Source organism: Schistocerca piceifrons, chromosome 5 (assembly GCF_021461385.2).
Source record: "Schistocerca piceifrons isolate TAMUIC-IGC-003096 chromosome 5, iqSchPice1.1, whole genome shotgun sequence".
Lineage (NCBI taxonomy): Eukaryota > Metazoa > Arthropoda > Insecta > Orthoptera > Acrididae > Schistocerca > Schistocerca piceifrons.
Window position 1 is genome coordinate 99,706,863 of NC_060142.1, and position 24,464 is coordinate 99,731,326.

Below are 24,464 nucleotides of genomic sequence, written 5' to 3' on the forward strand. Positions count from 1 at the left end.
TCGTCAAACCTTTACCTTACAGCGTGACATCCGCCACTACTGTATAAGTCTATGATAGATAGCTTAATGTACAGCGAAGGGACACCGCTGAAGACGCAAGGTTAGTTAATTTCAGGAAAACCGTGACATGTGACAGTTTTACAAATTTCCAACGACAATTCATGCGTAACGTTACTCTATTGCTAATGGAGGTCGGGAAACGTTTTATTAGAGGGAGGAGAGCGTTGTAAGTATTTCGAAAATTATGTGAACTGTTAAGATGTGGAACACGCAGCTTCTCCCTGTGGCTGGCGAGAAGAAGAACATACAGGGAACCTAAACAGGAAGATAAGGCAGGATTATAGATCATTTGTTAAGACAAGGAATAATTTACATGGTTCGTTAATAGAGGAATCCATGGAAGTACTCCGCACTGTAGAGACGTGTTCCTTCATACAACGTTCGAACTATTTTATAGTGTTGAATAAATTGTTGCTGATTCCTTCGGAGGATATTACGAACTTTCGATGTAACGGTGGGCTATTTTGATAAGTCACAAAATTTTTCAATTACTGTGTCACTAATATCTAAAAGTTATATAGTATGAATATAAATTCAAGATTCATGTCTTTGTACATTCCAAACTATGAAAATAAAGATATTGAAAGATTGTTCGCAAAAACAGAAAGGTGCTGAGGTCTATTTCAATCTGTTAATATATTTTTAATCTCTTTTGGCTCGACATAAGAGATAACATTTCTTAATGAGAATCATCCAGAGAAAATATACAACATAAACAAGTTAACCTATATTCGTTCACCTAAATTCTTCACCCTTACATCAATGACCGAGAATGGGTATTGTTCATTTTTTAAAGTTGAAATGTTTTCCGTTTGTCACAACCGCGAGGAGACTTATGAATGCGTTTCTGTGTTCCCAAGAAGGATGGATTTTCAGCTTCTTCAGATTACTTTTCATTTGTAACCAAACAAAAAGTGCAGTTTTAACACACTGATTATCTGGTAGTTACTTCAACTGAATCGGTTTCCTTAGTCCAATATTGTTCCTCAAATTGTTCACGTAATCGACATGATCACTACTAAAATGCCTTTTCCTCACTTTTTTGGAGAAAGTGTTTAGTTTTCATCTTTATTTCTCCAACAACGGATGGAACATAGCGTGCTAGAGATATATCTCTCTGGAAGTTGACGTGTACACAGGAAATCAAAAGCATTTTCTTTCATCTCTGGAAGGCCGCTTCTTCTGCAGAAGGAGAGATTGAACAGGGAACTGTCATTTTAAACTGTACTAAGAGCAAAAACTTTTAACGTGACCTTGTAAATATGAAGTAAATTTTAGATTTTAACATGTGACATCCGAATTTCTATGGGAAAGTTTCTATTCCATGGAATTTCGAGGAAGAGAAGGTGAGAGTCAGTCAAAAGACGGAGCCAATCTCGAATACTCGTTCTGTAATCAGGATCGACGTCAAACAACTTACACGTAGTAAAAATCGATTAACAAACTTGACCTTAGGAGAAATCTTATGAAAACTGCGAACCCAGGGCATTAAATGTTTTTATACCTTAATTAAAGTAAGTACTGCCTTACTACCGTATTATCAAAGAGTAGCAACAGAGACCTGGTTCTCTTTCCGAACTGCCACGAGCGATAGAACAGTGCCTTACGGGATTACGTTACAGAGGGTACGAGGCAGGCGGCATGGCTTCCCCAGTAACCTTGTTTCGGTTCTCCATAAAAGTTGCCTTATATTCTTTTCGTCTGGAACTTTTTCACAGGCCCCGAAGTGCATTCAGATTTTATCATGCCAGTATCTGAGACAAGTTCCTCCCGCCTGGAATCCAATTTCGCAGGTGTCTGGCGCCAAGCTGCGGAGACGGAAATGTGACATCAGCACAATATGCGCCTAAGAGGATGAGAAGAAATCCTTAAGTGTCCTTCTCTCTCTCTCTCTCTCTCTCTCTCTCTCTCTCTCTCTGACACACATACACACCCACACACACACACACACATACAAACACAAACAAACAACACGCACACACACGTGTCTCCAATGGAGAATAATAAAAAAATGAATGTAGCGATCCGTTTCATTTGACGAATACTGTTGGAGAATTAGTGAAACCTGTGGTCCATATCTTATTCGGCTATGAAAAGAAGTATAACTGTACTATAGTAACATGCCAAAATGTAATAGGATGTGAGGCGCAGAAATGTTTTCATTTACGTTACATTCCTGAATGATACTATTTTTTAATTTGTTTCTGGAGCCATATATCCTGTACGTGATTTGGCACTGCCATCAGCCAAATTACTTGCACGACAAATTCCTTTCGTTTATGTTCGTAAAGACAGAGCACTGGTCTTCGGTGTCGCTGCTGTATTTAAGGAACAGCCATCGTTAAATTCTGAATGCCATAGTTTCTTTGAGATCAGTGACGGAACATACATGATTCTGTAAGGTCAAGTCCATAGCATCACTAACATTTTTACTGTCGTTCTGTTTCACCGAGTAATTAAATAAGTCTAAACAGCCAGAAAATACAACATCTGTGACTAGACATACAGAAAACAGAGCAAACGCTTTCCGAATATGGAGGTGACTAGATACAGCCGAGTACAGTGTTATATTACACCTCCCGATCAGTGCATTTGGGCTAGGTGTTGGCAGCTGGGATACATTTACAATCAATTTTAGAACACAGAACGAGATGTTATGTCATAATCGCATGGATGGATCTGAACTAAAATAGAGAGAATTGCGAAAAATGATGAGGGAATAGGTATAAATTGACTGAATATACACAGAAATGGGAGGAAATTGAGGAAGTACTTGCCTATGTTCTGGTTCGCACAGAACAATTTGTACATGGGAGCAAGTATGCGACCACAAGAGGAATCCGGGAAATGTTGACATCGAAAGGAAGGGAATCAGGGAGTCAGGCAATCTTTTTCCATTGAGGTAGTATTATACTGTATGTCTATTGAGGTACCAGTGATACACGCGAGTTGACTACTGTATGTGGTGCTTTTCAGGAGGACAGAACTATTCATCTCTACATTTACTTGCATCTGCGCTAAAGGATAACTGAGAGCGGATGGGTTTATCGATTGAGATAGAGTTTTAACGAGGTACGATTTAATGGTTGACTGATTCATACTAGAGAAGGAGAAGTTGCTGGAGGTCAATGTTTTCCAGTGTTCTGTCATGATGCATCTGTCACGTGACATAGACCTCGTTCTACTAGTATACAACAGTCACGTGTTCCGTATGTGGTTTAAGGCACGGTCTACTTGTGATCATTAACTTTAAACCTGTCGGTCATCGGAGGACTTCCGTCTCATGTGTGAAGAAACTTGACACAGCCCTCTAAACGAACTTTCTTGTTCTTCTTAACTGTCTGCTATTATATTAGGACACTTTGAAATCTGTTACTATACATTGATAAGGAGTGCTAAGCTCCTCGACATGGTCCCATCTCGACAAAACTGGTGCACTTGGACGTGTTAGGACTCGGAATGCTCGATTCATTGATGAGACATGGAGTGTAGCGGTCTTCTGCTTTTGATCGGTTGTAGATTCATTCGGTAACGGTGCTGCATGGCAGGTTGGTCAATGACAGTGTGAGGATGGTCTTTCACTCTCTAATTTTACCCTAAGACAGGGGAATGCTATGTAACACCCATGCACAGAGAGATGGATCATAAATTAAGTACTATGCTCGAGATCTTAAAAATATGTAGAGCACTGTATGGTATACTTTGATGATTAATGTGCTCGAGAATTAACAGTGAATAGCCATACTGAGCAGAGATCTATCCATGTTCGCAATGACACTCGCAAATTAGAGAAGGGATGGTTTATCTATGCTACTCAAATTGGGGAAACATGCTGTCACACGATTGGCCAGTGTTGGAGTTACTGTAAAATTGGTAACATTGTTCGTGCTATCAACTGTGTGGCCGGCCAGGGTGGCCGAGCGGTTATAAGCGCTACAGTCTGGAACTGCGCGACCGCTATGGTCGCAGGTTCGAATCCTGCCTCGGTCATGGATGTGTGTGATGTCCTTAGGTTAGTTAGGTTTAAGTAGTTCTAAGTTCTAGGGGACTGATAACTTTAGAAGTTAAGCCCCATAGTTCTCATAGCCATTTGAACCATTTTCAACTGTGTGCTTAATACTAAAGCACATGGGTGGTGTCTTTTCCTTCCCTCCTATGCATTGGTGTGCTGTTGGTTGATTGACTGGCAAGTCTTGTTTGAGCTGGGGAATGAGTTTTTTCGATGGGTGACAGCTTCTGGGGGTTGCTAGCAGCGAAACAGTGATCGCGTACATGAGTGCAAAATGAGGGATCACTCGAAATGTCATTGTGACTGATGAGTTTAAATGTAGCGGTCGTCAGTAACTTTTTGACATCAGTGTGCAAACTCCTCACAACGCGGCAAAAGTCTTTTAGTTTCCTTATTTTGTAAGTTTCTTTTATTTAAAATCATCCACTGTGTGTCGAATGTTATCGCAGTTACAGTAACGAAATGATTTACACTGTGCGAAGTCTAGTTTTCTGTGAAAGGCCGTCGATCAGAGCGTCTTAATGTCAGTATAGAACCTGACACAGGCATCGAAGTCGTGTCAGAAAAAAGGAAATGTTTGGTGTTGTACAAAATCGTGTTAGAAAACAGTGTTCGAAACAACTAAACAGGACCAAACGGAACGTCTCATGTGATCATTCCTCTAGAGTATAGGTGAACAAACTTTAAAGTGGTCTCTGTGTTGCCTGTATATTTAATAGGATCGTGTCATCGAGACAGCAGCAGTAGCAGTAGCAGTTTGATGCGAGGGACTGGGTACACCGTTAGCAATGTTTGGATGGCTGCACGCTACGGTATTCTGGGGAAGTATTGTGAAATGTCTTTCTCCGTTCTGGAGTACCACCACTGCTATACGTCATTGCATGGGGATCGGTCCCTAGGTGACTTGTAAATAGGATGAGCTTTTATCGTAATTGTTCTATGTTGGGGGGTAGAGAATAATGATGATACGACGTTTCGCGGATTGATTTGAATGGGCGCAGATCTGTAGTACTTCTACCTAGTTTGGGGACATAGGACATTGCACGCATTTCCGCCAAATGGTCTAAACACGCTCCTGTTCCAGTAAATGTGGTCGTTCTATTTCTACATGGAGTGTTGGATGTGCTATATATGTCTTTCTCTGACTTCTGCTTGGTTCCGACTTAAATTGGAGCGATCACATGCGCGAAGCTGCAGAAATCGGTACGGCTGTGAGGTGTCTAGGGTCTTATTAAAACCATGTTGTAATTTTACTGTACCACATAGGTTCGAGGAAGGTGACTCGTTTAGAGATATGAGAGTGCCTGAAATATGATTCACTTGTGGCTGTGAGCCTATGAAAGCAAGTGCTTCAATGGAAAGACCTGATTCCAAATTATGGACATAATTTCTAACATACAGCGTAACACTAGAGATCTGAGAAGCTAGTGTACATTCTTCATCTTATGACCTCAATCAGCACATCATCTACTACTACCGTTTGTGTAGCCTCTCAAAGCATGACTATAACTCAGCGGATATATAATGGAATCTCTGATATGGTCTCGAGACAGAATGCGCTGCAAATAATTAAGCATTATCTAGTTGGGGTCAGTGTGAGGGAGTCGTAAATACCGCTTACATGCCACGTTCCCTAGCCGAATCACTTTCAAAGTTCATTGTTTTTATCCCGAGGTTGCACTGTAGGGTTACATTCCTATGATCACGGTCACGGTATCTGTTCCGAAAATAGAAAACTACTACCTTATTCGGAGGTAATGTCGTACCACTATTAGTAAAGCGGGTAGAGCTTTTAACATGAATTCTCGTGTGCACCTGTAGAACCAAGAGCGTTTGTGAGAATAGGAAAGAGTAGTTGTTGGGATGGAGTTTTTTTCTTTAACGTCTGGCCGATTACGTCTTTCTATCTATGACGCTGTGGTAGGACTCGCAAGAAGAACCTAAGGGACATTCACACCCATCGTTGATTTTCGGTCACTATTATTTGGTATGGTAGGCAATGATTTATTGACCAACTGTTATGCTTAGTAGTAGTGAAGGGTGCGTGATATGTATGTATATGAACACTAGGTTTGTAAGGTATGTCTTTGTGGAAAGGACTTGACTGTACCCTGTTATAGAGGAGGTATGGATTTCACTTTGAGTACTGTGATATCAAAGGGACGTGTATGTCCAGTCGTAAGGCAGGTACAGATATTTCCATTTCCAGAGTCACCGCCTTCGGTAGAGTGTATGTACAATACTTCGCTCATTGTCAAATGATGTTCAATTGAGATCGCGATCGTAACATGGGCGGCTTTGGTGATCAAGTGGAAATTTGCGAAGATTGTGTATGAAGGTGCGTTTGACCTAGACCGTTATTCCCTCCCATGTCAATTGCTCGGTAGACAGCTTCTGCACATTTCGCGTCTTTATTTAGTTAAGAGAAGATCGGTTGTGGTGCATGCATCTGGCATGTAGAAGATACGAAAATGGTTCAAATGGCTCTGAGCACTATGGGACTTAACATCTATGGTCATCAGTCCCCTAAAACTTAGAACTACTTAAACCTAACTAACCTAAGGACATCACACACATCCATGCCCGAGGCAGGATTCGAACCTGCGACCGTAGCAGTCGCGCGGCTCCGGACTGAGCGCCTAGAACCGCTAGACCACCGCGGCCGGCTAGAAGATACGATTGCCTGTTCCTCCTAGTGCTTGATATGGAGAGGTATCGTGAAAATGGTACACTATTATGGCGAAAATATGTGTGTTTATTTAGTCGCCGAGTCTGGAGATGTGCATAGAAAAGCGAGCAGGCAAGGAAGCAGAGGCAGTAACATGTTTGTGTCAAGGGGAAACTATCGCGAATTTGTAGAACAGTTCTGAGAGCGACTTCGGCCCACTGGTGTAACAGAGGTGATTTTGTGTGGTGGGGGATATGAACTGTTTCTATACTAGATCGAAACGGTATTCGGTGATATATTTCTGGGATGGTGATCGATTTCAATCTCCAATATTCTTGGGAGTCTGGTATGCATTTGATGATCTGCAGATAATTTTGGGAGGTTTAGTTGTCAGTGCGAAATGGTGATCAGTGTAAAGTAGTTTATTACCACTGAATGTCGTGTCTGAATAAAGAAAGAAAAGGCTGATGGAGCTTCCCTAGGACTGGGAGCATCGTAACACATAGCCGGTGTGAGTGAAGGCGTATGAAAAATTTTTGGTGGCCTGTACAGATATAAAACATATATGCACTTTTTGTGTAAAATGTGTATATACTGTGTTGTAAAGTTAGTGTGGCTTACATCGTGTAAAATGTGTTTATACTGCACTGTAAAGTTACAGTGGCTTATGTTATAGCATGACTAGAGAGAATTACTGTGAGTCCTATGATGAGGGATTTATAGATTCAGAGGAGACATTACCTGTACAATCATTGGTGTCAGACTGTAGCAGCAATCGTAATGTTTATTTGTAGTTACATTGGTAAATATATTTCGGGCTTCCAATATTCTTGTGAGTCTGGTATGTATTTGATAATGTGGAGACAATTTTGTGGGTTTAACTGTCAGTACAATTTAGCGATCTGTGTAAAATAACGGCTGTAAGTCCGAGAAAGAATAGGTGGATGGTGCTTCGATACCGGTGGCATAAGTAATTCGGGGTGTAAATTCGATAAGAGCCAGTCAGAATGCTCGATTCATTCACATGGTTTGTGCTGGTATACAGGAGTCTCTACGTAGTGGAGGGAACGTTTATGTATGTTGAAATCTGGAAGGGTAAGACGTTAGGAGCGCTGAGAAGACTTTTCGTAAACAGGTACTGTGGGGGAAGAATTTCCGTGCATACAAGCTGAGGCATCAAAGACGCCATCGTTAACTATTTCTGGGACACTACAATTTCTGAGAGGTCAACTTGGCCCTTATATTTTTACAAAACTATGTGACGTAAGAATAACTTTGGGAATGTTGTTAGATGATTTTGTAATTATGCGCGTGCACTTGGCGGTGTTGTGTCAGTCACACTACATAGTTAAGTATCGTGAAAAGCGTGTGTCATGTCGTGCTAGGAGGCATGAGCTGTGTGATATTCTCTCATCCACGGTCAAGACAAGTGGTGCATACAGATGTCTCACATATGAGACTGGACTTCTGTGACGTCGGTATAGCGGAGACTGTATAGAATCAACTTTCACACCTGTTCTCATAAATCAAGTATGTAAGGGATGTGGTCGCCTCATGCTTGCGGGACCTGAGCGGGGGCATGTGCATGGTTTGACAGCTGATGGCTGTATCACTTTGTGGTCCTGTGGACTGGCTGTGGCGGAGGGTGCTTATGAGTGTTGATTGCATTACTTTGCGAGCAGGTCTGTAGGCTGTGGTATGCGCTATTTGGACAGTTCACAAGTACTTAGCGTCTCTACACATCACTGTGCGGTATTATTTAGAAGTAGTTGGCAGATCTGTACTGAAATTATTTCTTAAAATTAGGAGTCTTTTGCGTGAGTGTGATAAATATACTCAATTGCTGAATAAAATGTTCGACAATAAATAACGTGCACTCCTTCCTTACGCCACCCAGCAGCCCAGTGCTGCCTGAGTCATTTTCACGCCATTTTCCCCTCCAGACCACGATCTTGGATTACATCACATGAGGGATGATAGCACCATCTGGTGGCAGTAGTGTACTATATCAGTTGGAATCTAGATCTCGTGGTGGAGACACTGACTGCAAAAGAAAGACTTGTGTTCAAATCTGTTTTCCCGCCATTTCGCCCCAACATCTTGGATGATGTCATGTGCTGTGCACATTAGTACACGTGAGTGCACGTTAGTACTCGTTAGCCTGCCAACATGAGTTGGTAATGGGACGTGGCAGTCGGTTGAGGTTCGTGGTGTATACTTTAACTATTTCCTTCCAAGTCTAGGTTGGTGTGGCATTCGCGAAAATTCATTCCAAGTCCACTGTAGCACACTCTGGTGCTGTGAATATGTACTAGGCCTCGTGGTGAACACATTATATGCTGCGATCTTGAATAACGGTACTTGCGCTCATCACCTGACATAATGACAGCGCCCTCTGGCACTGGCGAAGTCAGTTGGATTGTCGAGTTCTTGGTAAATATACTGAGTGTCACCATCTTGGATTACATCACACATGAGAGCGCCCTCTGGTGGTGGCGATGTGTACTAAGTCAGTTGGAGTCCTGACCTTGTGGTGCATGGAATTCTTTATATAAAGATTTGTGTCCAAGTCCTTTTCTCACAAATCCTTAGGAGGAGGTGGCGGTCTGACGAATGAGGTGAGTACAAGTGTCTTTTCTTTGGCGCAATTTCCTTAACTAAGTAGAGATATGCGAATTGACTTCTGTTCAGCACCAAAATTCAAACTTTGTGACAGTTCGTAGGAAGAGGTGGCTGTTGAGTGACTTAGGTTAGTGGAGGAAGGACAAGTGGTCTATCTTCCTGAGATTTTCTTTGCTTCGTAGAGATAACTGAGGTGTGGTGTATTATCCTGTTGGAATTTGAACTTCGCGCGATTTTTCTGGGGGGAGGAGGGCGTGGCACTTTCCCCCCTAAATTCAAACTTCCTGCCTAAATCCGCCATCTTAAATAACGTCATCGCCTCCATCTTCGATGACGTCATCGCCGCCGTCTTGGATTACGGTACTTTGGGGCCATACCTCTGTTGTTCCAATACTAGCAGTGGCCATAGCAATGCAGGAGGAGACGAGTGGTGGTGTGCAAACATGTAGTGCACAGAGAATTGCCCAAACATTGAAAATACCCGTGAGCACTGTGCATAAAATCCTATGAAATATCCTTGTTTGCTATCCATTCAAAATTACTCAAATGCACGAGTTGCTTATTGTTGACCTGACAGCGAGAGAGGCTTTTGCTTTAGAATTTCTTGCTCGCATGGTTGGCTGTGGACCGACGAAGCCAACTTCCCTCTGACAGGATACGTCAATATCCAGAAGTGTCGAACGTGGGCAACGGAAAATCCACTCGCAAATCAACCAGTACCACTTAATCATGAAAAGGTTACGGTGTGTGGCAGGTTTATTGCATCAGGGCCATATTTTTTCGAAGACCCAAATGCTTCCGGTCCTGTTACCTGTTACCCTACAGCCTGGCCTTCCCAATCACCTGATCTTAAACCGTGTGAGTTCTGGCTGTGGGGTTATCTGAAATATGTTGTGTTCAGTGCTCCCATTCGACAATTAAAAACCGATGTGCGAGATGTTTTTATGGGGTTTTTGTATTAGGACAATTAAAAACAGATCTTCCCAATTGGAGCCGGCCGAAGTGGCCGTGCGGTTAAAGGCGCTGCAGTCTGGAACCGCAAGACCGCTACGGTCGCAGGTTCGAATCCTGCCTCGGGCATGGATGTTTGTGATGTCCTTAGGTTAGTTAGGTTTAACTAGTTCTAAGTTCTAGGGGACTAATGACCTCAGCAGTTAAGTCCCATAGTGCTCAGAGCCATTTTTTTTCTTTCCAATTGGGTGTGATATTACCTTGCTGTAGTGGATGGGCTTACGTAACTAGCAATATCATACTTGTACACCCATGCACACTGAGAAGTAGAGCTTGTTTAACGTATCAAATGCACATTTTAGGCATTTTTGTATGATTCATTTGTCATTGGTAGTCGACCCCTATTAAATTACGATGCCTCCAGCACCATCTATTGCTACATTTTGTATCAATTAATTTTTATTCCGCCATGTGTTTTCCCCATTCTATGGTAATATTCCAATGCAATTTGACGTCAGTCTGACCAGTGGTGTTTGTTCTACAGCAGCGTGACTGTTTCACTTTAATTATAATGACCCTGTATTTTACTGCAGATTGTTAGTGCATCACCAAAGTATGTTTTGTCGGTATAGGACAGATGAGTGAAATCCCTGTATGACTTGTTTGTTCATGTAGCCATCTTCCAAAGTTACTGTTTACACAGATTACATGAAAACGGTCACTGTGTGTAGCTTCTTATATTTCATGATACCGTCCGCAGGACATATTGATCCTCACTTGTCAATGAAATCAAAACTAATTTATTGGTTAAAGACTACCATGAAAAATTAGTGTAAGATTTGTTCGTTTGTGTTGCCATCATTCACCGTTACTGTTTACGACTATCGTGGGTTGTTGAATAGAAACATACTGCCTTCCCTTCTTAAGTAACAGCAACTATTGTTAGGATGTAAAATTTAGAATGTAACTGATTTTGTAAGAGTATGAAACTACACTAGATACTGTTCAGGGACATATTAGCATCTGTTACAGTGCTTAGGTACGCAGCAGTCATATTGCTGGTAATTCATTTCTACTATTTTGGCTGCTTAGAAATGACTTGCATTGTGGCATAGTAGCCTTAGGAAAGTTGAATGTGGTAATACAGTCTCACCTGTGTAGGTTTACAAGATTATTTTATGAAAATGTAGGATAGAATGGTGTAAAAAAAAGAGAAAATTTGAAAAAAAATGTAGGACATTATCGGTCAACTAAAAAATAATGTAGATTTCCAATTTAAATGCTACTTACATACACCCACAGACATATACACACATATTTTCATAAAATCCGGACACATACGCTGTTAAATGTGGTCATAATCAGCAGTCAGTTAAACTTATCTCCTAATATTCAGCAAAATATCTAGCATGTTTTAAATATAATCAATAACTTCTTCACAACTGAAGTTTTTAAAATTACACTTCACAAAAACAATACCTTCGACTGAATGAATAGATAATGTTCCATCCATCTGTCCGGTGTCCTCTTACAGCTGATAACATACTTTCAACATCGGCGCTTTGTGCAGCAATAGCAGAAAATTACTGAACTATGATCAGCAACAGGGCAATCCCACGGCCAATCGGAGCGCGTGGCGCTAAATTTCCGTACTTTAAAAATGGTGCGTTGTCGACCTATACAACATCAGTAATTTTCGTTCCCACAGGTATCAGCTATCTAGAGTTTCCTCCATCCCTTGTAGTGAATGACTGCAGTCGGAATACAACGGCAGACGCGGGGATGCAAACAATCAACCAGGTCAAGGTGGGCAGCGCGCTTAAGCGCTGAAATTGCGATGTGTACCCAGCAAGGTGTTACTGCCATGTGCTTCTAATTATTGACTGTGAAGGAAGAAAAGGAAGGAAGATCACTGTTTAACGTCCCGTCGAACACGTTATTTGTACAAACGACGGCAACACTAAATATTGAGGGCCAGATGGAAACTTGAACCGCTCTCCTCCCGAATGCGAATCAATGGCATTACAATATGCCACCTCCTAGCTCCTTTCTTTGGTATTTCTTTCATTACGCAATGCACTTACTGAAGGAACGTTTAATGAGAAACGAACTGTACTCGACCGAAGGCAGACATTACGATGCTTGACTTTTAAAAAGATAGGTGACAAAGTTAACATTAAATAAACTTAAGCTAATTTCAGTTCTAATGCTTCTATTAATCAAATTGAAGATGAATGCAAGTTCTTCCTCTGTATATCTTAAAAAGAGTGCTCTACGGCACTGGACCCTTACCAAGTTTGTATTTATCATGAATCTCTCGGCCAGCACAAAAGGCGCAGCTTACTCCAGCACATCACAAGAGTAAAGGAACAGATCCGCAAAATTACAGACCAAAACCCCTGGCTTCTGTTTCCTGCTGAATCGTTGAACACATTTGGGCCACGTTGCGGCTCACATTGGTGCCGTTGGTAGGTTGGCATCGCGTGATAGGGACAGTGGCGTCTCGTTGCTTCTTGTGTTTACTGGCGCCACTACATTTGCTAGCGTTGTATATCTGCGAGTGGCAGCAGCAGCGGTTATCGGTACCTAGTACTGTGGTACTATCTTTGGTGGGACATCAAGTGTTCTCTGGGTCGGAGTGTCTCGGGCAGTTCTGCTGGGACGGGACATAAATGAGGTCCGACAGAAGAAGGACATACCGGGACCGCTGGCAGTATGCAGGCACTTCCGGATCGAGGAGCTGTGGTTGCGAGGGCGACAACCTCGTTCTCCACCGGACTCAGAACGTTGAAGTTGAGCGAGACCTCCACTACTTTCAAATCTGGCCGTTTGTCCACGCGTTGCTGCTCGCAGGGTCGCTGAGATGAAGAGCAAAGAGTGGAGTGTTTGGAGTTGGCGAAATTAACCAGCAGTCTTCCACCTCTATTATTAATCATTGAATTCCAGGTTTTTATTGATGAAGTTCAACCAGCAGTATTTCTCTGCCTAGTGACCGCTAACGCCGCATTTATTGCCCAGGGTATTTTCGCGGCAGTTACCTTTCCTCGCCTTGCCACTGCTGTCCGGTAAGGCGTGTAGTTCGACAGCCTCCTTGATTGGGTTCGGATATTTGTTTCTTTTGGAGTAGTTTGATCGTAGTGGGTCCTTCTCCTTCTGGATGTTCTAACACCTGATTCAGAAGACGTAGTGCTGTCCGGCGGTTCCGCCTTGCCTGGGTTATCTCATCATTGTGTTGGTTCTCGGACGTTAGGTAGATGCTGCAAGAGTGTTGGCCGGCGTTTAAACTGTCACTAGTTTGAGTTGCCATACGGTTAAGTGAATACAACTCCTGGCTGCCTGTCTCATCATTTACGGAACTGAGCGACTCTCCTATGTCGATCCTTGGAGCGCTGTCTGAGGCCCACTTCTGTCTTGATTTGATCAGGTAGTGCTGATTGTCAATAAGGCCTTCCGCTATTAATGCAATTTATTGTAAGAATTTTTAGTTACAAATTGTCTCTTAATATGATTGTCCTTTTTTATAATATTTCAGTTAGAATTTGCAATCTAGTCCTTAAGCCTTCAAATTGTTTGTGAATAAATACTAGTGGGGACTTCAGCTGACAAACAATTTGAATTTCTTGTCAATAAGGCCTTCAGCTGTGAATGCAATTTTCTCTTAAGAATTTTTGATTAGATATTGTCTCTTAATATGATTGTCCTTTTTATAATATTTTAGTAAAAATTTTCTATCTAGGCCTTCAGCCATCAAATTATTTTGAGGAATTACTATTGGGGCCTTCAGCCGGCAACTAATTTGAATTTTTCGTTAGTAAGGCCTTCAGACATTAATTGTCTAAAGAATTTTTGATTTGATTTTATCTTCCCAGTCAAATTTGATATTTGTTCCTTATTGTCAACCTTAAATGCAATTGGTTCCAAATAAAGTGTAAGTGATATAAAGAAACAAACTTAGCAACCAACGGTATCTGAGTAAGGCCCCATCCTTTCCCGAAGTCACACGTTTTAATATTCTTGGTTCTAATGTAATAAATTCTCTTGAGACTGAGAAGCTTATGTCCAAGAATCAGTATGGTTTCAGAAGGCATCCCTCGTACGAAACTCAACTTTCCCTTATCTCACATAATATACTGCGAACTATGGAAGAAAGGCAACAGACCGTTTCCATATTTATAGGTTTCCAGAAAGTATTTGACCTGGTGCCCCACTGAGGGCTGCTAACGGAGGTACGAGCACATGGAATATGTTCACACATACGTCTCTCCAAGACTTCTTAAATAAGAGAACCCAGTATATTGTCCGCAATGGCGATTGTTAATCAGATAGAAGTGTAACGTCAGCAGTGCCCCAGGGAAGTGTGATAGGACCGCTTTTGTTCTCAATATACGTAAATGATTTGATGGACACGGTTGGAAGCAATCTGTGGTTGTTTGCTGATGATGGCGTAGTGTACGGTAAGGTGTCTAAGATGAGTGGCTGTAGGAAGTACAAGACGACTTAGACCAGATTTCCAGTTAGTGAAAATTTCCAGAATGGCAACAAGCCCTAAATGTGGAATAATGTAAGTTAACGCGGATGAGTAGGAAAATCAAACCTGTAATGTTAGGATACAGTATTGCTAGCGTCCTGCTTGACACAGTCAAGTCTTTTAAATATCTGGGCGTAACGTTGGAGAACTATGGGAAGGCGAATGGTCGCGTTCAGTTTATTGGGAGAATTTTAGGAAAGAGTGGTTCACATGTAATGTGCTCCGCATATAGGGCGTTGGTGCGACATATTCTTGAATACTGTTCGAAAGTTGGAGATCCATACCAGGTCGGATTGAAGGAATACATCGAAACAATTGAGAGACGGGCTGCTGGATTTACCGTACCGTTAGGTACAGACAACACTGAAATATTAAGGATACGCTTGGGAACTCAAATGGGAATCGCTTTCTCTTTTTGAGGAACACTGCAAAGCAAATTTAGAGAACCGACATCTGAAGCTGACTGCCGAGCGATTCTACTCCCGTCAACATACACTGTGCGTAAGGATAACGAATATAAGATACGAGAGCTTACGGCTCGCACGGACGCATACAGACAGTCGTCTACCCGTCGTTCTGTTTGCGAGTGGAACAGAAAGGAAATGATTAGTAGTGGCACAGGGCATCCTTCGTCAAGCACCATACGGTGTATGTACGTAGATGCATCTATATAAAACCAAATCAGACATGTATGTTTCTCTATATATGTATTTGTGGAAGCAGCAAGGAGCCAATCTTTCCAAAAGCTTTGTATTCCATCGGAAGGTCTAGGAAATGACGTGGCTAGGCCTGTAACAAAACCTTCGGTAAATAACGCATGCCTTCCACCGTAAGACAAAACATATATGCATGTAGCTGCCACCACAGTTCACGAACGCTGATGCCCAAGGCTCGTATTGAGTTTAAAAGAGGACAGCTTTAGATAGGAGTTGGATCACCAGCAAACCATATCCATGAAAAATGGAGGTTTTTCATTTGGGACTGGACCTGTTTTATTGATGGCTAAACGTGCCAGACAAAAAGGGCAATCTGGAGTTCCCGTGCAAGATTAACGTCCTGCATGGGGACGAAATTTCATCTAAATTAGGCATCATCGTATGAAAATATGCTACAGTTATCTATTCTTACACCTACACCGACCTGTGCTAATTTCGCTTTGGTAGTCGGAGGTCTGCGTTGGACTGGAGTCTCTAAAGTAGAGTGTCAGTCTCGCATATCCTATCCTGGACAGACCCAACGCATGCGAGTGAAATATAATCGCTAAACTCGCCCTTGGCAGCACAGAACGTCAGCCACAGCTGAAAATCTTACCTCCATGGCATAGTCCATTAATTATTATGCCTCGAAAATCTTCGCGACGACGATATCCTTCTATGATTCTACATCTACATCTACTTCAACACTCCCTAAGGCGACTGACAGTGTGTGTCCGAGTGCACTTCTCGAACCACTAAATGATGCCCCCTTCCGTGCCACATTCGCGATTGACGTGTGAGAAGAAATTAATATGTGGGAGGAATTAATATGTTGTCTGGCTCTCACCGGAAAGTACTCTCGAAATTACAACAGTTAAACCTCTCTGTGTTGCACAACGCCTCTCTGGATGAGTGCAGAATGTTGAAATAAGCAGTTCTCATAATATGCAAAGATCAGCACATTCCTCAAACTGGGGAACTATCAAGAATGGGGTTCCACAAGGGTCAGTCTTGGGTCCTTTGTTGTTCTTACTATATATTAAAGAATGGAAAGTCATTAATATATATTAAGAACAACAGATATGTGAAGCTACTGTAAAAATGAAGTACTAACAAAATGTCAGTTTGGTTTCCAGAAAGGTTTTTCAACAGAAAATGCCATATATGCTTTCACCAATCAAATTCTGAATGATCTGAATAACCGAACACCACCCATTGGGATTTTTTGTGATCTCTCAAAGGCTTTTGATTGTGTAAATCATGAAATTCTGCTAGACAAGCTCAAATATTGTGGCATGAGTGGGACATTGCACAAATGGTTCAGTTCTTACCTAACTGGACGAGTGCAGAAAGTTGAAATAAGCAGTTCTCATAATATGCAAAGATGAGCACATTCCTCAAACTCGGGAACTGTCAAGAATGGGGTTCCACAAGGGTCAGTCTTGGGTCCTTTGTTGTTCTAAATATATACTAATGACTTGCCATTCTATATTCATGAAGAGGCAAAGTTAGTTCTCTTTGCTGATGATACAAGTATAGTAATCACAAGAATCAACTGATGAAATTGTCAATAATGTCTTTCAGAAAATTACTAAGTGGTTCCTTGTGAACAGACTCTCACTGAATTTTGATAAGACACAGTACATACAGTTCTGTACAGTAAATGGTATGACACCATTAATAAATATAGACCTTAATCAGAAGCATATAGCTAAGGTAGAATATTCCCAATTTTTAGGTGTGTCCATTGATGAGAGATTAAATTGGAAGAAACAAATTGATGATCTGCTGAAACGTTTGAGTTCAGATACTTATGCAATAATGGTCATTGCAAATTTTGCTGATAAACATCTTAGTAAATTAGCTCACTACGCCTATTTTCACTCATTGCTTTCATATGGTATCATATTTTGGGGTAATTCATCACTGATGAATAAAGTATTTATTGCACAAAAGCGTGTAATCAGAATAATAGCTGGAGTCCACCCAAGATCATCCTGCAGACATTTATTTAAGGATCTAGGGATATTCACAGTAGCTTCTCATTATATGTACTCTCTTATGAAATTTGTTATTAACAACCAAACCCAATTCAAAAGTAATAGCAGTGTGCATAACTACAATGCTAGGAGAAAGGATGATCTTCACTATTCAAGATTAAATCTAACTTTGGCACAGAAAGGGGTGAATTATACTGCCACTAAAGTCTTTGGTCACTAACCAAATAGTATCAAAAGTCTGACAGATAACCAACAAGTATTTAAGAAGAAATTAAAAGAATTTCTGAATGACAACGCCTTCTACTCCATAGAGGAATTTTTAGATATAAATTAAAAAAAAATTATTATTAAAAAAACACATAAAATAAAAAAGTTGTTATATTAACTTAAGTATGTTGTTAAATTAACTTAATTATGTCAGGTATTGGAAAATTTGACTCGCTCTACATCATTATGAAATATCGTATTCATGATCCATGGAACTAGTATTAATCTAATCTAATGTAATCTCTCTTGTAGCGTCTGCCACTAGAGATTGTTGAGCACCTCTGTAATGCCCTCGCTCTTTCACATCCCGTGGCGAAACACACTGCTATCTGTTAGATCTTTCCCATCTCTTGGATCAATCCTACCTAATAAGGGTTCCAAACTGATAAACAATACTCAAGACTCGGTTGAACGCTTGTCTTGCAAGCCATTAATTTCGTAGACCACATTTTCTTAATGTTCTTCCTAGGAATCTCAACTTGACATCTACTTCTCCTACTATTTGTTCTATGCTGTCATTCCACTTAAGGTCGCTCTGTATAGTTACTCCTAGACATTTTACGGCACACACTTTTTCCCACAATTTGTCAAAAGTAGCGTAGTGTTACAGTAGTGGATTTCTTTTCCCAGTATGTTACATTTATTTCAGTTTAGGGTTAACTGCCAGAAACTGCGCCGTTCATCAGTCTTTTGTAGGTCATTTCACAAACAGAAGCTTCCTTCTGGCGTTGTAAGGTGGCAGGTTAAATGAAGGTCTATTTTGCACCTTACATGAGAGTTTTTATGCGTCGTAACGGGAAGGTGAATATGTCACCTGACTTACTTCAGCAGATTTCAATATAAAAAAGGACAGTATGCATTGGGAAGAGATGACAATCAATCGACAGTATTAACACATAGAACCTATATACTGCATGTTAATGAGCAAAAGGTGAAACAAGAGGCTGAAAAGACTGGTGTGTTTGGAAGCAAGGAGTGCACCATGGGTGACACCAGGAAGCTTTCAAAGGCATGCCGTGGTGAGAGCCAATGAACGGGCCAAGTGACTCGGCCAGAAGGGCAAGTAGTGGGCCACGAAGGTGGTATGGAAAGAAGCTTTGCTGATTCTCAAATGGATAAGAACAAACCAGTGACACAGTTGATCACGTGAACAGTGCGTGGTACGCTCATGACGGAAGTATGTAACTTTTAAGCACTTGGAGTGGGCAGAAAATGTCCGATCGGTGGAAAAGAACTAGGAAGGAGTAAAGTGCCGAAATTTGGAAGCAGTTTAATGGTAGGGCCTTTGCGAGTGGCAGAGACAGTTTTGACAAAATAAGAGGAATGCCCCTATTGGTTGGAAAAAGCCATGACACGGAGCATGAAATGACCAAGGAGGGGGACAGTTTTACTACAAGAAAGACAAGACCGAATATTTTGGGGACTCTCCTTTGAACTGGTGTCAAGTGCAGAATGGGGCACATTATGCTCTGTATGACACAGAAGAGAAATTTGCGTGAACATGGCATTCACTGCGGCTGACATTCAGCTACATATTAGCTGTAGCATCGTTGAGGTTCAACAGCGGAGAAATGAACCAGCCACTTAGTTAACTTTTCATGCGAAAATTGATAGGGCATTGTAATATGCACGCTGCTCCAGCCATGCATATGCATATCGCCATATTTCAAGACTAGAGATGAGTGCTATGTTTCCTCGGCTAATGCGAAACATAGCAGACTTTCTTCTGATAAAATCACCAAAGGTTTTGATTAACTTTTACAGGAATTTCAGAGGATGAGAGCAGTGATGCAGACGACAGCTCATCGCAGCTAAGGTAAATACAACGAGCAGAGGCGTAAACTTGTTTGTTCACCACCTTGCGTCCACTGTGAACTCGAACAACCTTCAGTAATCTTTTTCTCAGCTTGAGACAAAAAATAACCATCCTCTGTAGACTTGATTGTTATCCAAAATAGTACCGAAATTAGAACCGGAATCGTATGATTTGTTGTAATATTGGCCAACTTCATGATGTAGTAGAAGAAGAATTTTGTAAAGAAACTTCTTGTTAATATTTGATGTTGTTGTGTTTAGAGCTATTTCTATAACCCAGGACGAGATGCGTTATCTTGACAACTGTCCTAACATTGTCACGTCACAAACTGTGTAAATTCGTGTATTTCTTTGAAAAAAATTCAGCCTTTAAAACCAGTTTGTTTACAGCTTAGACACCATTGTGCTCTGTCATAGAAAAAGGGTCCACTCCTTACCCCGTTCATTTATTCTATAGATGCTAACACACTCAGAGGGAGTTTCTGCTGACTTCTGAAGAAAGAGAAAAGGAGTGAAGTGTCAGAGCGTTGCTACTTTCTTACAGACAGCTGCATCATCTACTAATTGCCTAAAGAGCTTCTGACGACCTCTACTATGTTAGATTTTCTACTACTCCACTTACTAAGGAACATATGGACAGGGACGGGGAAACGGAATACAAACGTTTAAAAATTGAGATTTACAGGGAGTGCAACCTTTCTAAAAAGGAATGGATAGAAGAAAAATGTAAGAATTTAGAAGCAAATTTTCCCTGGGGAAAACACATACCAACTACATGAAAATTAAAGAGGCCTTTATGGACAGGAGAAACAGATGTATAAGTATAAAGAGCTCAGATGGTAAACCAGTCTAACAAAAGATGGGAAAGTTGAAAGGTGAAAGGAGTTATAGAGTGCCTATACATGGGAGATGAGAGCACTTATAGAAAGGGAGGAGGATTTAGATGAACATGAGACTGGAGATAGGATACTGCCAGAAGAATTTGACAAAGCTCTGAAATATCTGGGGATCACCAGTTTGGTACTGCATGGAAGTGTGTGGAATAAAAATGGTAGAGGGAGACCAAGAGATGAATACAGTAAACAGATTCAGAAATATTCAGGTTGCAGTAGTTATTCTGAGATGAAGAGGCTCACAGAGGATAGGGTAACATTGACAGCTGAATCTGTCAACAAAAATACGGAAATACGTTTAGTGGAAGATGTTAAACATCGTGACAGCACCTTTGAACTTGATGAGACATTGGACCCGACCATTAGTGCAATTTCTTCAAGAAGTAATAACATTCCGCTTTAACGTCATGTACATCGACAAATTTTATCGCTCTCACTACTGTATATTATCTCCGCTGGTCCGCAATTTGTAAGAAGGCGTGCTCACAGTAACACCGTGTGTATCCTTCTATGCGCCACAGGTGCAGCAATATTCGACAGTAGTCATTACGCTATTAGCTTGCTGTGGGAAAACGCACTGTGTCACCTCTGATGTGACCGACGTCACAAAACATTGTCATCCGAATAACGGATCACCCGACTGATTAATTTGGTGGGCAGATGAGGTGCCGTAATTCATTCATAGGTTGTTGTGCAAATTAATTATAACGTAATATGTATTGACTTAGTCGTATTAAAGACATTAGGTGACATTAACGCATTTCATTTTACGTTGTGCGTGCTCATCATTTTTAGACGGAAAGACCACAGTAGCAAAAATTTGTGTTTCCTACAGAGAAATGTATTTTGACAATAGTGATTCGTTCTCATGTTGGAATATGGTACAGTATGCGCTGTTTTACGTGTGATTTCTACGTTATCACCCGGAATCTATAGCCTGGAAAGCAACTTTTTAAGTTGCCTGCACAAACCAGTTAGAAACAAATGATAAATAATTAAGTCCTAGTAACCATACACAGACGAATCCTCGTCTAAAACAGGGAAGAAATACCACTAAGCAAATGGTCTTTCTTTTGATCAGAGCAAATGTAAAGAGTCATAACCCGACGGTTGTTAATGCAAAGCCAAATGCTGATTGCAGGAGAAAGATTTTTGGATCCTGTGCTTTGTGGGGCAGGAACCTCGTTTAAAATGCACAGTGTAGTTTTCATGAGTCGTTTACTAAGGACTGATGCATTTGGAAACCGAAATAATACACTGTCATTGAGGAAGGACGTATACGGAATACATATCATCTAAGCAGTATGGGGCACAATCCATAACATCAAAAGTTGTGCAGTAGTTTAAAGGAATTCATTGTGGCACAGTTTGGCAACAGCACTAAACCATTTCATCTCCTGTAGGTGTAGTCCAGTCGAACGGTGCTCCAAAATACCAAACAACAGAAAGTTTTGTAGAAGTATCTTTACAGACTTTATATGACATCCATGTTTTGTTAAAAAAAAAAAAAAAGAAAAGGTACTTCTCCTTTCCCCCCCGTCAAAGCATGTAATATTCTCAGAATCGGTTTTACTCTTAATGTAATTCGTTTTAGCGTTCTCGAAATTTTAATAAGATTTATTTTTTGCTGTCCATAGAGATTCTCAGACATTCAGAGTTCTTTACCTGATAGGTATTGTGCATTTCGCTAGTTTTTTGACCTACACTAAGCTACCCACCGAGCCCTTTCAGCAGATAGAACTCGGCATTACACCAAAAGTCAGAATGTCTTCGCAACTCGCCTAAACAACACGGGCGGAAATGCTGGTATTGCTAAAAACATTTTCCCATAGCTGACACGATTTTAGAACACATGTTGAACGTATAGTATAAGCTGAACTTTGCTGAGTCCCGATACGGCTGGCTTTGTTTCGAAAGAACCTAACGACTGGAAACAATTCAGGCGTTAAAACATTTCGATGCATTTTGAACGCTTTTAACCTATGAAGACGTGAGTCTATCTCGTGTGGTGCTGGACATAGGATCGCATAGCATTTCACGTGCGTTTAGACGATAGCATAGGATAAGTGCTTTGGGAAGCTGAGAAAGATATTCTTGCAGAGTAACTTGACCTGACTCTTTGGTTAGGATCGGATACATGGAAATTATTGGTGTCGTATATGCTATGTAGACTCTGATGGCGAGCGCTTGTGAGATCGTCTGCAATCAAAGGGGGAAGAGGTGATGCCACTCTTTCACATACTTCTATGGCCACTTCTTCCTTAGTACTATACTAATTTAAGTCAGTCCTCCTATGGACAAGTTTTCACGTTATGTTCAAATACTGATTCACTATACAGGTAAGTAGTAATTCTGCACGACCTATTGTTAAGTGGAATCGATCTCATTAATTTATTATTGCTGCCCATTTACATTTCTGTCATGTTGAGCATATTGTGGTGGAAGGGGACTATGCGAGAGGTTTCCTTTTTCACTCAGACAATGTCCATCTCATAATTAATCACGCTGTCTTGAGATTATCGACACATTGTAACAAATTTTTAGTCTTAAATACATTTTTCATTGTTTCATTTACCAAGCGCTTCTCAAGAAGACGACAAAGTGTGGACGAGACTATTTGTCACACTTTATTTAGCTGTTCCATGCGGAACTAGTGGATTAAAGAGTTTGCTCTTCTATTACAGCTGCGAAAGGAATCGAGGACAGGAATATTTTATTCCATGCCCATCAATGGAACAAAAATGCGTGGGATTTGCTATAAGCAGTGCACCACATTCTTTCCCGGCCAGTATCGGTTGGAAACATGGAGACTATGTTGTGGAACATCGTTAAATATTCCCGCGTTAGCCCCCACAGCTTTAAAAGTTCCGACAGTTGACGGCACTAACGTAGCCTTCAAACTGGCGTCTGTAACGGAGGTGTGTTTTGAGGCAGAGAGCTGTCTTTGGCTGGCTTCTGGAGGAAAACCATAGAATCACTGTCATTTATAGGAGCCTGCAAACTGTCTACAGAGACGTGGCAGTGAACAAAAGTACAGCGAGTCGTTGGGCGAGGAGTCTGTCAACATCGTAAAAAGGTCGCGCAAACCGGTTCGTTCCATTGTAACGTGCGGCACCCTCACTGGGGATGACCGACGGATCACAGTGAAAAACCTCGCTGCTAAAGTGACGTCTCTGTTGAAAGTGCTATCGCACTTCTCGACCAATTAAGGTACTCAAGCTGTGTGCCCGCCCAACAGACATCCACAAAGAAAACCGAAGGACCATCCATGCGGAACGGCTTGCACGTTACAATCCTCGTAGTGACGGAAGGCCTCGCACAAGTTGCATAACCGAAAGGAGCCAACAAAACTTCATTCTCCTCATCATACCTTCCGACTTTCATCTGTTTGGCACTCTGCGGGAAGTAATACACGAATGAAGGGAAAAGATTTTGGCTCCGACGTCGACAGCAGAGTGGTCCCACTTGGGGATAAAGGCCCTTAAGTAGAGTGGCTCAAGTCGGCTCCTATGAACGGAGGTAATGTTGAAAAATAGGGTTTTGTAGTCAAAGTAGTGGAGAATAACGTGATGCATTGGAGTCCTTAATAAAAAGAACTTATTTTCATAAAAAAATATGTTTCATTACTTACTGAGTGACGCGCGTAGAATAACATTGATAAACTCCCTTCGTAGTCCTGGGAGGGGCGAATAAAAGTGGCTGAGAGGAGTGGTTTCAATTGGACATGAGTGCGTACTTACAAGCACACTCCGCGAACTCCAACAGCACGTGCACGCCCGCCAAGTGAACCACTATGATTCAGAGCATAGTGCGGCCTGTGTCAGGGAAAGTAGAGCAGTGCAGGGGGTAACGCTTGTACTGACCGTGGAGCAGCAGGTGATCGTTAAGGAAAGCTACATGACAACAAAGTTGTGGAAATATCGTGGTCAGTGGTTTGCTGAGACGTTCAATAGTGT